We start from the raw sequence: 16777 nt of genomic DNA, 5'->3' as shown, positions 1-16777 counted from the left end.
TTCGCTGATGGCAAAAAGGAGTTCATTCTGGCTGGAGTTCTAAGCTGGAGAATTTAGACTGGGCTCTGAGCCATGGGGTTCTCCGGGCTGACTTGAGAGGAAAGGAAAAAATAAAGAGAAGGCAAAAAACCGTTTCAACAGTCTCTTGCTTCTCTTCAGACTTTTAAAATTACTCGGGTCACTCTCTAAGCCTAAATCATCCATCCACCAGTGCTCAAAGGCACACTGTGTTCGTGGGTTCAAACGGATGGTGCCCTGTGGGAATGGGCTCTCCATACAACACAGAGAGATGCATTGTAATTATTGGCTTCACAGGACGGAGTATTTGGAAGGACTGTGGCTTGAGAACTATTCCTTCTCCACCCCCAAAGAATTCTGTCTATAAAGGCACACAACTCAATTTGGGTCTGCTTTTGTCCACTTTTTTTTTTTCCCTCATGGTTTATTTTTTTTATATTTAAAAATTTCCATCTCCTTCCCTCCTCCTCCCCCCTCCCTCCCCTCCTCCTCCCCCTTCCCTCCCCTCCTTCTCCCCCTTCCCTCCCCTCCCCTCCACCCATACCTCCCCTCCCTCCCTCTCAAGGCCAAGGAGCCATCAGGGTTCCCCACTCTATGCTAAGACCAAGGTCCTCCCAACTCCCCCCAGGTCCAGGAAGGTGATCGACCAAGCTGAGAAGGCTCCCACAGAGCCCGTCCATGAAGAACAATCAGAGCCCAGAGCCATTGTCCTTTGCTTCTCAGTCAGCCCCCGCTGTTGGCCACACTCAGAGAGACGGGTTTGGTCACATGATCCATCAGTCCCATTCCAACTGGAGTTGGTGATCTCCCATTAGTTCTGTCCCACCGTTTCCATGCGTGAACGCACCCCTCTCGTTCCTGACTTTCTCCCTCATGTTCTCGCTCCTTCTGCTCCTCATCGGGACCTTGGGAGCTCAGTCCAGTGTTCCAATGTGGGGCTCAGTCACCTTCCCCATCTGTCGCCAGCTGGAGGTTCCCTCCCGGTCCTGACTTTCTTTCTCATGTTCTCTCTCCTTCTGCTCACCTCCCTAGCTATCAGGGAAATGCAAATCAAAACAACTTTGAGATATCATCTTACACCTGTCAGATTGGCTAAAATCCAAAACACCAATAATAACCTTTGCTGGAGAGGTTGTGGGGTAAGGGGCACACTCATCCATTGCTGGTGGGAATGCAAACTTGTGCAACCACTTTGGAAAGCAGTGTGGCGGTTTCTCAGGAAATTCGGGATCAACCTACCCCAGGACCCAGCAATTCCACTATTGGGAATCTACCCAAGAGATGCCCAATCATACAACAAAAGCATATGCTCATCTATGTTCATAGCAGCATTATTTGTAATAGCCAGATCCTGGAAACAACCTAGATGCCCTTCAGTGGAAGAATGGATGAAGAAACTGTGGAATATATACATGCTAGAATACTACTCAGCGGTAAAAAACAATGACATCTTGAATTTTGCAGGCAAATGGATGGAAATAGAAAACACTATTCTGAGTGAGGTAACCCAGACCCATAAAGATGAACATGGGATGTACTCACTCATATTCGGTTTCTAGCCATAATTAAAGGACATCGAGCCTATAAATTTGGGATCCTTGAGAAGATAATAAGAAGGTGAACTCCCAAAAAAAGATATAGTAATCCTCCTGGATATTGGAAGTAGACACGATCGCCAGGCAAAATTGGGAACTTGAGGGTTGGGCGAGACTGGGCCAAGGGAAGATGGGGAGAGAAAAGTGTGAAGGGGAGAGCGGGGGGAGCTCGGAGGAATGGGGTGCTTGGGATATAGGAAGGGTGGATATGAGAGCAGGGAAGCATATATCTTAATTTAAGGAGCTACCTGAGGGTTGTCAAGAGACTTAACCCTAGAGGGGTTCCCAGGTTTCCAGGGAGACGCCCCCAGTTAGTTCCTTGGGCAGCTGAGGAGAGGGAGCCTGAAAAGGCCAGTTCCTATAGCCATACTGATGAATTTCTTGCATATCACCATAGAACCTCCACCTGACGATAGATGAAGAAAATGACAGAGCCCCACATTGGAGCACCGGACTGAGCTCCCAAGGTCCTGATGAGGAGCTTTTGTCCACTTTTAAAAAGAAAATATTTCTTTTTAGTTTTCTCTCCAAAGAACCTGAAAATGCTATCAGTTTTGGTCTGCTTTTGTTCAGGTGTTTTTTTTTTAATGTGTGAATGTGTGTGCTTATGTGTGCACGCATGTATGTGGCTATGTTGGATGTCTTCCTTAGTTGTACTCCTCCTTATTGGGGACATTCTCTCACTAAACCCAGAGCTTACAGATTCGAGTAGACTGGCTGACCCTCGAGCAAACCCCAGGGGCCCTCTTTGCTCACATCCACACCCTGGGGTAAACACAGGCTGCTGTGTTCTTCTCTTTCTATAGGTGGTAAGAATTTGAATTCAGCCCCCATGCTTGAGACATCTTCCCAGACCTGTTTTAGCTCAATGTTCTATCTTTAAAAAGACTTTAAAAGTTATTTTATTACTTCTGTTCCATTTCTTTCTCCCAACCCATCCCAGGTCCCTTCCCTGCAGTCCCTTTTCTGTCCCCCTTACCTCCCCTCAAACTGGAATCTTTTAAAATTATTACTGTCACATGTGTGCATGTGATACACAGTAAACACAACCTGCTGAGTCTGTTTGGTGTTGTTTATGGGCATATGATTTCAGGGCTGACTGCTCTGTATTGGATATCCAATTAGGGAGCTCATCCTTGGGAGAGACTAATTCTCCCTCTCCACAGTTGGTCTTCTAGTGGTGGGGTGCCCTGAGATTTCCTCCTTTCTTGTCCCTGGTACTTGTCTACTGGTACTATCGTTGTTCAGGTTTTGTTTAGGCAGTCATAATGTTATCATAGGTGCAGCTCCTCTGTCATTCTTGGAGATAATTTTAATAAGGGCTTTTCCTAGACTTTAATGTACACTGGAGTCTGACATGCTCAGAAATCTAAAATCATACCACTTCCATCCAAAACACGAAGGATCACTAGCTGCACAGAAGGACCCTCTTTATAAAATGAAGAAGCCACACTCTTTGTGACAAATAAGTGGAAAGCACAGACTGCCGTACTGGGTATGAATATCAGTGTGAGCAGTGAAACATTTATTCCAAGTCGCCATATTGAACTGTGGCCTTGATTACATTGTCCCATAAGGAATGAGTTGCAGATCATGAAATGCTGCCCAACTTCTTCTGGCATGCTGCAGGTATTTCTTTATCCCAAGCCTTATCTGTTGTTTGAGCTTTGTTGGCTGCATCCTGGGTGTCTTGTGCTCCCCACACTGAGCTGTCCTCCTCTGAGTAATCCTGGAAGAATTGGTAGATTCGCACTTTCTATGTAGGCAGTGCATTTTTTCTCCAATTCTAGGGTTTCTTGGGTTGCTGCTCTAGGGGTATGTCGGAGATAAAATCAATTGTTTTCCAGGTATGAATATGGTGTGACCATTGAGTATCATGTAGGAAAGAATGTTGTGGAGGCCTACAGAATGTTTGACCCTGTAGTTATGGCAACAAAGAAGGGGACAATGACACAATGATAACTATGTAGTCTTAATGAGATCAAGGATATTACAGCTAAAGAAAAGTCTCACTTGAGACTCCAGACACTGTATGCTCTTACCCACCAACCACACCTGATCTTGGAAGCTTCTTGAGTCTAGAGGAGGTAGAAAGTTAACTGAAGACAGGACTCCATGATAAAGACTCTGCAAAGTGGCTCATAGTTTTCATTGACACATTTGTTTTTGAGTTGCCCATATTCCTTTTGAGTGACTCCTCACCCAAACTCCCAGTAAACTCATTAAACTCATTGGTTGGCCAAGTTGGACTTGGGTAGAACTATGTACCTCTATATCTATCTATCTATCTATCTATCTATCTATCTATCTATCTATCTATCTATATCTGTCTATCTTGTTGGTCTGTTATTGATGCCCTAGAGGGGATGAATGATGCCTGTTCACATTTCCCCAGGAAAAATCATATACAGGATACGTTGAATTTCAGACCACAATTGAGCCATCTCCTCTGGGATATCCTTCCCACTGTCCCTTCAATTTGGCTTTGGTTCTGTATCAGCATTATGGATGTGCATTCCTGTTTGTGCTTTTGCTTTTCTAAGTACATAGCGATCTTTGTGTTTGTAGAGTCGATCCACTGTCTTTCCTATACAAAGAGAAGCAAACTTTGCAGTGGCCATGGCGTGTAGTGTGAGCCTTGTGCTTTCTGAGATCAGTTCTTAAGAAAGCTGTTTCCTCAAAGACTTAAAGTTCTTGTCAAATAAATCCTTCACTTCCTTGGTTAGAGATACTCCCAGATATCTTATGCTATTTGTGGCTATTGTGAAAGGTGATACTTCTCTGATTTCCCTCTCTGCTTCCTTATCCTTTGTGTATAGGAGGACGACTGATTTTTTGGAGTTGATCTTGTAACCTGCCACATTACTGAAGGAGTTTATCAGCTGTAGGAGTTCTTTGGTGGAGTTTTTGGGGTCGCTTATGTACACTATCATATCATCTGCAAATAATGAAAGTTTAACAATGGCGCTGGGCTCTGATTCTTCTGCATGGACGGGCTCTGTGGGAGCCTTCTCAGCTTGGTCGATCACCTTCCTGGACCTGGGGGGAGTTGGGAGGACCTTGGTCTTAGCATAGAGTAGGGATCCCTGATGGCTCCTCGGCCTTGAGAGGGAGGGAGGGGAGGTATGGGTGGAGGGGAGGGGAAGGAAGGGGGAGAAGGACGGGAGGGATGGGGGAGGAGGAGGGGAGGGTAGGGGGAGGAGGAGGGGAGGAGATGGAAATTTTTAAATATAAAGAAATAAACCATGGGAAAAAAAAAAGAAAAAAAAAAGAAAGCTGTTAGGCTATTTGTTAATGGAAGCTGGAGCACTGTTGTGATTCTTTAAGAAGTACCTGAGGCCATTCAGAAAAAACATCCATATCTGGGAGTCCCAGGGATCAACCAATCTACTTTCAGGACTGATCCATTGTCTGCACAGCAGCTCTGAGGACTAAACTAGGATTAGGGGATACGAATATGCTCTTGACTAAGGGACAAGCCCCTTTCAGGCATCCACTCACAGAAGTCTATAGATAGGAGTGTGTTTTTCTTTTAATTCAATAACAAATGTCAGAGGTCTTGTGTTTAGGGCACGTGACTAGTTTAATTGGTCCCAGTTTTTTAGTGTGATCCTCTAATGTAGAGCAAATCCATCTTGGTGGCTAACACAGGCTCTGCTGTTATGAACACAGATGGAAGCCGCTCTATACAAGAGTGGGGGATAAGGGGATATTGCGGAGGTTTCTATGTCATCTGAAGGTTCTCCGAGTCCCTGAACTGCAGGCAGGCTGACATTTAAATCAACTGGGTTCTTGTTTCCGCTGTTGTCTGGTGGGAAACCACTTCGTTGGGCATTGATTTAGGTCGATTTCCTTTCTGTTTGTTTGATCCTCAGCCTGGGCACGCTTTTCTCTTTTGAGCTCATCAGCCACAGCTGTGAAGGAAAAGCCCAATCCACGACCTTGACAGAGTCAATGGTCCTAAGTCTCTGGATTCCTGGTGGGTTTGTTTGGGATACACACAAGCAAAAGACTTGGTGATTTCCCCGAGAAAGAACCCCTGTTCGAACCACTTCTTCAGGCTCTGTTCCTTTGCCTTCTTCACATCCCAGTCTCTCTCCTATGCACTTTCCCATTCATCTGCCTCTGATGGATATTGATTTAAATTCAGTACCTATTTGTCCCTTCCAAAGACATTCCCACACTATATCTCAGCGAAACTGATATATAGACTGAAGTTTCTTATATGAGAAAATAGGACAGAGCAATGGCTCCTGGCTGGACTAGAACTCACTACCTGCCCTGTCCCCTTCAGTACTGTCATGAAAATGCAACGTCTACTTTGCATCTTAGAGACATGTGGTTTTGTTTTCTAATTATACAAATAATCCATAACTGTTATTATATAAATTGAAACTTAAAAAACACTAAAAAGGAAAGGAAAATATTATGAAGGTGCTTCTGTTCCTGTGTTATTCCTCTTTCTTTTAAAGACCATTGCTGGGCACTCTCTGCAGACCCTCAGCAGGCTGCTTGCCTGTTCCAGGACGACACCTGCACAGAATCTCTTGCTGGAAAGGGTGCACATTATTTGAACAGAGGCACAGCTTCGTCTGCAGGCCTACTATCCCTCACTTTAACCGAATCCTTTGTCTGAATCTGTCCTTTCTTGCTGCCATTACAGACAATGCTTATTATGAGCATATATATTTTTTTTCGTGGATAGAGGCTTTTTATGGTTCATGTTTCTTTTCTGAAAAGAGAATTGTGCAATGTGTAATATCTGAGCCAAAGGTGTGATGTTCTTCATCATACTTTCCAAGGATTTTGTCACTTTATTGCCACCACCTGCTGACAGTGCAGCAGAATTTGTAGCTGCATAAGGCTTTAGGGGATATGATATAGGGCTAGGACCCAGACTGAGAGTCACCCAGTCTGTCACAGTCTGAGCACAAGCTTTGGCTTTTGTTATGATCTCAGACATCTTCCTTCCCTTCTGTGCTATTCACTACTCAGAGAATGGGGCTGAAGACAGGACTTTCTCGTGGAGAACACAAAGTGACAGGAGACAGACAGACAGACAGACAGAAAGGAAACCGGCGAATACTCAACGACGCTATGTTGAAATGTGAGGGGAGCTCAGTACTGTCCCCTAAACTCTGATGAATCCCCACATGCTTAGGATATTATTGGATACGGAGTCTTTTCAGGGTAATAAGGCAAAAGGGAGTGATGCTGAGTTATTGTGGGCCGTGTCCCGATGACTGGTGTCTTTATAAAAGAAGAGAATTAATAAACACAAAGGGAAGGCAGAAGTCAGAGAGAATCTTCCAGAGCTGGAGAGATAAGGGGATCCCAGAATATGTGGGAAGGGGCCAGGAGGGAGTGTGACCAGAGAAGACATTGATTTTGAACTTCTACCCACAGAACTGTAAACAGAGACATTATCGTCTAAAGGCACAGGGCTCTGGGATCAGTCTTCACAGCCAAAAGGCTCTTCCACATAGGGAGTGGACTCACTGGTCACATGAAGCTGGCATGTCACTGCTGAGTAGATTTGGCATCGTTTAGGGTATCTAACCCCTGCAAGGAATCTTACAGAGTCACAGGCAGGTGTGCAACTTGCAGCAACTTCTGAGTGAGCAGCAACATGAGGCGTGGGCAGAGAGCCAGGCCTCATTGCTGTGGCCCCTCCTTGCTGCTGGGCTGTGAACTTCAAGGTGGCTCTGGCTCTAATTGTCTATCCACAGCACAGGCTCATTTTCCATATCCGCCTGGCCACTGGACTATGATAGCGTCCGATTCCGCGAGCAAATGGCTTGATTGCCTCACAGCTTATTACCGCAGACACAATTACACTGCAGAGCACCTGGCTGCATTGCTGAGAACAAGCGGTAATTTGCCGGTGGGGCTGGGCTTCTCCCAGACACGGACTCATCTAAAATTGGAGACTCATTCATAAATATTTTTCTTTGCAGGCACGGGGGAAGGTCAAATTTAATTGCATGTCGAAAGACAGTTCTACCTAGAAGGCACGGAAGCGAGGCTGCTGGCTCAGACCTTACTGAACTAAGCGTTCATTGCTCAAGAGAGTCTCTGAGGCTCAGAAAGGTAATGCGACTTGTCCAAGGTCACAGAGCCAGTTAGCCAGCTCTCTTTGTTCTCTAGTGGCCTTCATTATTCTCTGTGCTGGGGAGAGGCAGGCACTGTGTTCTCAGCAGCCTATGGACCTGAGCCATCTTGACTTCTACTAATGATAGGAATTATTCTTATTGTTGACATAGTTCAGTCATCCCACGGTGTCTACTGCAGACTTCAGGTCCATCTTTAAAGTGACATAGAACATATAAAGTGTCCGCATAGAACCTGCACACATCTCCTGCAGATTTTCATGCCTCTCCTGGTGGCTTGTGACAGCCACACAGTCTAAGTGCTGTGTGAATGAATGGCTGTCAGACCCCATCTCTTGGGGTATAAGGACTAGAGACTATGTGCATGTCAGATCACCGGTCTTCTCCCCAACCCTCCCGGAATGCTTTTGACCACAGTTGGTTGAATCTGCAGATGGGGAAACCTGTGGACATGGAAGTTGATCGTAAAAAAAAATCTCTTCTTTCTATTTTGTAATAATGTCTTTGGGAAATAAAGAGCAAATTAAGAAACGGGAACAATTAATCATAATTCTTTCACCAAGATATGGCTTCAAATTAGCATGTCTTATTCTCTCATAATTATTTTATGAATTCACATGTATTTTTCATTTCTTATTTTGAACAAAATTGAAATCATAGCTGATATAATTTCACATTCTGGAATTTTCCATTTCTTATAGATTGGTTATTTTCTAGCAGCATTAAATACCATACCATGCCTTCAAAACTCTGGTTGTATAATATTAAAATTGTGATATGACTTGTGTAAACATATTTAGAATTACTTCTTATTTTTTAATAGTATAATAACATAATTTCCCTCCATCATTTCTTTCCTCTGGACATTTCTATATACTCCCCTCCTTTCAAGTTCATGGCCTCTCTCATCTCTGATTACTTTTATGTAACAAATGCTTACAAGTAGAAATTGAGGTCAAAGAGTGGCACTATTTTTAAGAGCTATAAACAGCATCTATTGCTAAGGAACATGGTTTCTCATGAGAGGAAAACCTGAATGTTGGACTTGGAGTTACCAAAAACAAATTTAAATTTCAAGTTCACCCTTTTCTAGCTCCGTGATCACAGGCAAACTCTTCCTTTTCCTTGAATTAATATGTAAAATAACAGCACCTCACCAAATCGTTAGAATTAAATAAAATATTCAGATGTTCAGCACAAGACCAACATAACGCCATCATTTTTGGTCTGTGATTTTTCTTCTGCCATTATAGGTACCTGCAGTCAGACATAGTCCAAAACTGTTAAATGGAAGGCTCCAGATATAAGCAATTCTTAAGTGTAAAACCGTCTACAGCTCTGAGCAATGGGATGAAATCTCCTGCCATCCTGCTCTATCTGCCTAAGACATGGATCATCCCTTTGTCTAGCGTGTTCATGGTGTAGACCTTGCTCATCTGTTAGTCATCCAGTGGCTGTGCCAGTTATCAGAGTAGCAATGGTACTGGGGTACTGGCATTTAAGTGACATTCTACTTAATGTCACTTCCTAAGCACAGGAGCAGCGGCACAAAGAAGACAGCAGGACCTACAATATAAACTGGCAGATTACCCTGGTACCACGAGGCAGCACTGCAGGGTATATGAAGCCAGGCACAGTCTATAGAGTAGATGGATATTCAGGGGCTTGGCAAGCCAGAGATAAGTTAAAAAATGAAGCGTGCATATGTACATGTATGTGCAGGTGCCTGTGTAGGCCTGAAAAGTATGTCAAGCCCCATAGAGCTGAAGTCACAGGAAGGTAAGCTATCCAGTAGAGATATAGGTGCTGGGAACCAAACTCAGATCCTGCGGAAGAACACCGTAAACTCTTAACTGCTGAGCCATCTCTCCAGGCACCAGAAATCACAATTAATTTTTGAAAAATAGAACACACACAATTTATATTATATTATTATTATTCTATATTATCTTACCGTTGAACTTTTGCTGTGCCCAAATTATAAACTGAACTTGACCACAGATATATATGTCTCAGAAAAACAATGTATATATCGTATTTTCTACTGTTTATGTTCTTAGGCACTCACTGAGGTAGGGGTGATAAAGCAGTTCTCCTGATGATAACAAGTGCTGGGCTCAGCTGCTATTTATTGTTTCTTATTTTAAGGTTTTCCACCAATGTGGAGCCAAAACCAGGCTTGTCTAAGAAAAGTCCAGGAGTTTTGATGTTCAACCATAAAGCTATTGGTGTTGGAGAGAGCTAACCCTTTTGTCTTCTAGAAAGTAGGTAAATTCAATGCAGTTCCCAGAAACACTGGCTGTTCCGTGCCAGTGAGGCACAGAAAGGCCAGAGCCACCGCAGCTCAAAAGTTGGGGTCAGATTTTGATGACAACTTTTTCTTCCAGTGAAGAGTATCTGGGGAGTTACTCTATTGCCACAAGTTCAATTTAACCTAATGTAATACCCAACTACAGGAAAGTTTGATAAGGCTGCCAATTCTCACAGGGGTGGGAGAAGGCCATGATGGTTGCATAGGAGTCAAGATAGTAAGGCTCTGACTTTATGTCCTTGAATTCTCAGGTACTCAAAGGAGACAAAATAGCCTGAGCTGAGGAAGCTAAGGGGAGCCCAGGTCTCAGGGCAGCTGGACAGGACTGCAATTGCAAGCCCAGGACTCTACCTAGAAATAGGACTTTGGACAAGCTGCTAGACCTTTGCTTCCTGGGTCTGTTTCCTGGTCTGCTACAGGGCATTGGTGCAGCTACTTAGCAAGGATTGTCAAGCTTTAAAAAAAAAAAAGAAAAAGAAAGAAAAAAAGGAAAGGGGCTCATGAATAGAAACGTGTGTAGCCATTACTTCTGGAACATTGGAGAATCCACTAGCTTACTCCAACCTTCATTATCTTCACTATAAAACTAATCATAAAAATACTTCTGGCACAATATTGTTATGAGGATTGGGAGAAATAAAAACTGTGAAGGGCTGAGTCACCTGTGCAGCCTTGTGAAACAGGAAAGGTGTGTAAGGCAGGGAGCACCCCTGAGCTGAGCACACCAAAAGGCAGCTGTTCCCTCAGGGTCTGGAGTTTGGGGCTCCCTACTGGCTGCCTCACATTCACCCACTCCAGTTTGCTTGCTCACTTGTTTAAGATTTACCCTCCAGTTCTCCCCTCCTGAGAACCAAGATAGCTCAAGAGTTTAGTGTAACAACTGCATGCACTTCCCACAGAGACAAGGCGGCTGGTCCATGCTTGTTTCCCAGAAAGCACCTCGGTTCCTGCTGTCTGGTTCTAAGGGGGAGATCTTAGCATTGCAGGTGACAGACAAAGACTGAGGGACTGTACTCCAGGGGATTTAAACTGAATCTCCAACTCCAAGATGACCTCTTTTGGCCTCTTTCTGGTTACAGCTCTCTTTGGGAAGAGATAAAGTATCAGGAGGCAGTCCTCTTTAAGATTTAGGGTGTTGTTACTCCTCCACACAACGCACTCTGCCCCTTAAAACCTTACTCTGACCATTGTCAGCTATTCCCGAGACAATGGGAAGTGCAGGCAACAAACGCTTGTGAAACCAGGCACTATGAATGATGTGATTTCGAACCCTTTTACATTAAATGTGACACTGAAGAGTTAGGTAGAATCATTGATTGAAAGAAGGTTGGCATTGTTTTGAGTTTGGACATGTGTGCACAAACTTATGTGTGTGAGAATATGTGTGTGTGTGGGCGGGGGGGGAGGGTGCACATGTGTTTGGAGGTTAGAGGTCAATCTGAAGTCTTTTCCTTAGACACTTGCCTTGTTTCATCTTTCACTGAACCTGGAGTGAACTGATTCAGCAGGATTGGCCAATCAGCAAGCTCCTGGGCGCTGCCAGTATCCGCAGCCAAAGCACCACTGCAGCAAGTTCTTGTGCATTTTCAGGCATTGGATCCTATGTGTTACCCCTGCCAAGCTCAAATGTGCTCAACTCCTTTGTAGCAAAAATGAAACCTGCAAATACTGAGACTTTTCATCATGTGACCACTCTTAAAATGGCAACAAAGGATGATTTTTATTGAATTATCATTGATTTTGGTGAATGCAACTGGACATGCAACTGGCTTTGGAGCTTTTGGAGGATTTTCTTTAATGACCCTACTATTTATATAAATAAATGCTGGCCTGGTCACCCCTCTAAGTCTTTCCAGCATTTTAATGTGAGTTTGCCATCTGGGTACTAATTGCAGATGATCAGATTCTACTTGGGTCCAAAAGAGAGGAGGAAAAGGATGTCAGTAAAAATTAATGAGGAATTAGAAAAGAACTTAGCTTCCCAATGAGAAGGGAAAAGAAGCTGTGGGGCTCCCAGGTTTTGGCTGGGGAGGATGACTGGGCAGATAGAGGTGATGCTCCTATAGTAGGAATGGTGGGAAGGATAACATCTGCGTGGGGTCTGCTCTGGTACTCTTGGTGGTTGAGCACTTTTTCTCTGTGATCCAGAGCACAAGTGCAATCCATACTGGTGTAAATTTTTATCTGCAATTATAGAGCATCAAGCTTCTCATCAGGAAAGAAAAGTTATGTTCTTAAGCAGTGCCAAAGGTAAAACATGGAAGATAAGGTAGTTCATTGACTCATGCATTTGAAAGATAAAGCAAAACAGGAATGAGGGCATGTGATGTGTATCAGCTAGCTAGTGCTGTACAACAAACCACATTAAAACATGGCAGATTAAAGCATCAACAAAGTGATTTCTCAAGAACTCATGGGACAACTTAATCAGAATAAGACATGAGCTATGCTGGTGCAATTTTTTTTATGAATCTCTGTCTAGTAGGCATACTTGTTGAGAGATAGCCAACATGTCAGCTGGATAGCTTGGCTCTGATTAATATGACTTCTAGTCTTTGGAAGCCTGTTCTCACAGCAGATATGGGATTTCAAGAGAGGGAAGAGCATGTGAAGCCTTTCACACATAGATGAAACATATAACATACCATTATGTTATAAGACACAACTGGAATAGTTCTCCAGGAAAAGTCTGTCTGCTTCCACCCTCGAGACATCTGCATTATAAAGAACCATGGATTTAGAGTTTTACTAACTCCCAGCATAATAACCTTCAGTGCTATACATTTGTGAATGACTTTTGAATCTTTCTTGAGAGTCAGTTTTATCAATGGAGAACAAGAACATAACTGGAAGTTAACAGCAGATCCTGGAGCAATGACCCCTTGCCAGCTGTTACAAAGAACCAGACATTTCTCACGTGGAACCAGAAGAAGAATGACTTCATGTCTGCACACAGAATGGCGCAGTGTGAATCAGCAAAAGTTACATAATGTTAGAAAAACAATCAAATGCCCAAGGACAAATTAATAGAAATGAAAAATTAATTTAACAACTCAAGAGAGATCCCTCATTATTTCTAAATTATCCAGAAGTTACCAGAATGTTCTGTGTCTTTAAATTATTAAGTACCATTGGTATAAAGATTGTCCTGAGTCCAGGGATTGAAGGAAGTGATGAACTTTGAAGGGACAGTCTCATAGAGAAAAAGAAGGAGATCTGAAGAGCCAAGTTAAAAAAGAAAGAACTAAACACTGAACATTATGGTTTGGGGCATTAAAATTACTTTGATAACAAAATGGGCCCTGAATTAGTTACTTTTATGGTCCTATAATAACATACCATGACCAAAAGCAATCTATGAAAGGATGGGTTTATTTTGGCTTAAGTTTCAAGAGAGGTAAGTGTCCATCATGTCTGAGATGCATGGAAGCAAAGTAGCAAGCAGAACAGGAGGAGGAAGCTGAGTGATCACATCTTCAACTGCAAATATGGAGAAGAGAGAGAACTGACAGTTGACCAAGGCTATGAACTCTCTAATTCTGTTCCCAGTGGCCTTCCTCCAGAAAGACTGTACTTCCTAAATGTCTCCAAATAGCACCACCAACTGGGGACCAAGTGTTTAAAATTCCCAAGCCTATGGGGGACATTCAAACCACTGCATTCTACTTCCTGGCTCCCATAGGCTTATAGCATCAAGATGCAAAATGCATTTAGTTCAGCTTCAAAAGTTCCTATCAATTTTTGCCCTGCAATCTTGTCTACTTCCAATATCCAGGAGGATAACTATATGTTTTTCTTTGGGTTCACCTTCTTATTATCTTCTCAAGGATCACCAATTATAGGCTCGATGTCCTTTATTTATGGCTAGAAACCGATTATGAGTGAGTACATCCCATGTTCATCTTTGTGGGTCTGGGTTACCTCACTCAGAATAGGGTTTTCTATTTCCTACTACGCATACTGGCTTTGGGGGGGGGGCTAGCCTGTTTGGATGCTCACCTTCCTGGACCTGGATGGATGGGGGAGGAACTTGGACTTCCCACAGGGCAGGGAACCCTGACTGTTCTTTGGACAGGAGAGGGAGAGGGAGTGGAGGAGGGAGGGGAGTAAATGGGAGGCGGGGAGGAGGCGGAAAATTTTAATAAAAATTAAAAAAAGTTCCTATTATTTTTTATCATTTCAACACTACTTGAAAGTTAAAGTTCCAAAGTATCTTTTGAAAATCAAGGTAAATTTCATTTTAAAATTATAATCATTTATTTTATTATATGTACACACACATGACATTGCAAACTGTAGTGTGCATATGGATGCCAGAGGACAACCTGAGAAAGTCAGCTTTTTCCTTTTGCTATGTGGGTCTCAGAGATCAACCTCTGGTCATCAGACTTGAGCCAATTTTCATTTTTTAGTTAAAGGATAGGCCTGACTTTTAAAGTAGTTTGAGAAAGGCCCTTCCTCCACTTGAGCCAGCAGGCTATGTTGTTAAATACAGATTTCATTCTGCTGTGATTATGAATGCTGGAGCTCAACATTCTTGTTCAAGTCCTTTCAGCTGAGTTAGGCTTTGTTCGGTATTTATGGATTGGAGCCTCTCTAAATTACAGCTTTAAACTCTTTTGATTTTTTCCCAAATTTCAATGAAAATGACACATCACAAGTTCAACTTTCTCTTAGTTGGATTCTGAATTTGTTCATGGTTGCTTCAATACCAGAAGATAAGGGGCCACAGTGGGTGAAGTCAGAGTCATTAGAGCTAATGGTCTTAGATAATTGATTCAATTATAGTGAGAATTTCACAAAATGCATAATAATGGGGGTAGCCTAGCAGAGCTTTCACCAAAGAACTGAAGAACTCATGTTTTCTTTACAGTAAACTCATTGCTGGCTCTTGTACACATAAATCCAACCTGGGGCCCACTATTTGGCTCCTCCAGCCTATTGATCTGTTCTTGTACATCAGCCAAGTCACACCAGGATTATGACCATGTTATTGCTCTTGAACTTAGCAATACATTTATGTTCACTCATTTTATGTAATTTTCCAAACACCACTGGAAAATTGTTTTGGAATCTTCTATAACATTTTATATTTATATTCAATTTAAATGTTATACACTGTACCCTTGTTTTTTTCTACAAAAGAATGAGTTCTTATAACCAATGCGTGGCATGCCAACCAGAAGGTAATTTCTTAACTTTACTCACCTGTTGTAGGAGACTGCTAGTTCATTTCTTGACTGCCCAGCAGCTCAGACCCAAAATAATCACACAGAAACTGTATTAATTAGATCACTGCTTGGCCCATTAGCTCTAACTTCTTATTGGCTAACTCTTACATCTTAATTTAACCCATTTCTAGTAATCTGTGTATCGCCATGTAGCTGTGGCTTTCCAGCAAGATTTTGACAGGCATCTGTCTCTGGCGGGGCTACATGTCTTCTCTCTGACTCTGCCTTCTTTCTCCAAGCATTCAGTTTGGTTTTCCTTGTCTAGCTCTGCTCTACCCTATCACAGGCCCAAAACAGCTTCTTTATTAACCAATGGTATTTACAGCATACAGAGGGGAATCCCAAATCACTCACCTATAAAATATTTTCAGCATACAATGGCATAGAATATAATATTCCCATTCCAAAAGGGAGGAATGGGGACATAGTGGAGAAATACTGAGCCAAAGCAAGATTTGGAAACCCAGCAGGGCAAACTCTGATTTCTATAGCTCTTATACAGTATTAAAGGGATTAGATGAGTCTTTCCTTCCAGCTTTGCCAACTTCAACATTCATCTCTCTCTTGGGTGGGTTCCACTCTCTGTATGTAGCTCCCATTGGCAGATATCTCATAACTTTGGCATCTCCAACATCTTGGGATCTCCCCTGCAATCCCAAGTCCATGCAGAGCCCCTCCAGGTCTCCTGCCCTCTCAGAGCCTTCATGCAGCGTCTTCCCTGACAAGTGCTGCCTGACTCCAGCAGCCCTCTGAAACTCTGGAGGAATGATCTCTGGCTCCATCCCTATTATATTCTTCCCTGCCAACTTGGTCACCAGAGATGGACCCTAGCTAGCTGCCTTGAATCACGTTCGCTGTGGATTGTATCATTGCTTTTTAGGAGCAGAAATTGTCTCAGGGTTTCTGTGCAGATGTTTTGTTTGTGCTTTAACAAATAAAGCTTGTCTGAAGATCAGAGTGCTGAGTTAACCATAGAGGACAGGTGGTGGTGGCACACACCTTTAACCCCAGCACTAAGGAGCCAGAGGCAGAAGGATCTCTGTGAGTTCAAGGCCACTCTGGGCTACCTGAGATTGAATCAGTCCAAAAGGGAAACAGAGTCAAGTGGTGGTGAATCACACTTTTAAACCCAGCACTAGGGAGGTGAAGAAGTGAATGATATGGCTGGGTGGGAGAGGAAAACAAAACAGGAGGAGATAGGAGCTCAGGATTCAGTCTTAGGTTTCATAGAGATGGCGTTTAGTCTGAGAACTTGCAGAGACAGGATACTTCATTCGGTCTGAAGACAGTAGAGGTAAGAACTAGTGGCTGGCAGCTCGGCATCTGTTTTTTCAGCTTTTATTCCTTAATATCTCATTCCTTGGTTTTTTATTATTAAGATCAATTAGAATTCACTACAGTTTTCTTCTTCAAGCTGGAGGCTTATCTGGGTGTGGTCTTGGTCTCTAGGTACTTTTCCTATTTCAGTTAGTAGAAGGCCTCTCCTTAATGATGCTAAACTCCTTAGAAAGT

The sequence above is a fragment of the Arvicola amphibius genome, chromosome 6, assembly GCF_903992535.2.
Source record: "Arvicola amphibius chromosome 6, mArvAmp1.2, whole genome shotgun sequence".
In the NCBI taxonomy this organism is placed as follows: domain Eukaryota; kingdom Metazoa; phylum Chordata; class Mammalia; order Rodentia; family Cricetidae; genus Arvicola; species Arvicola amphibius.
This window is presented reverse-complemented; position numbering follows the sequence as displayed.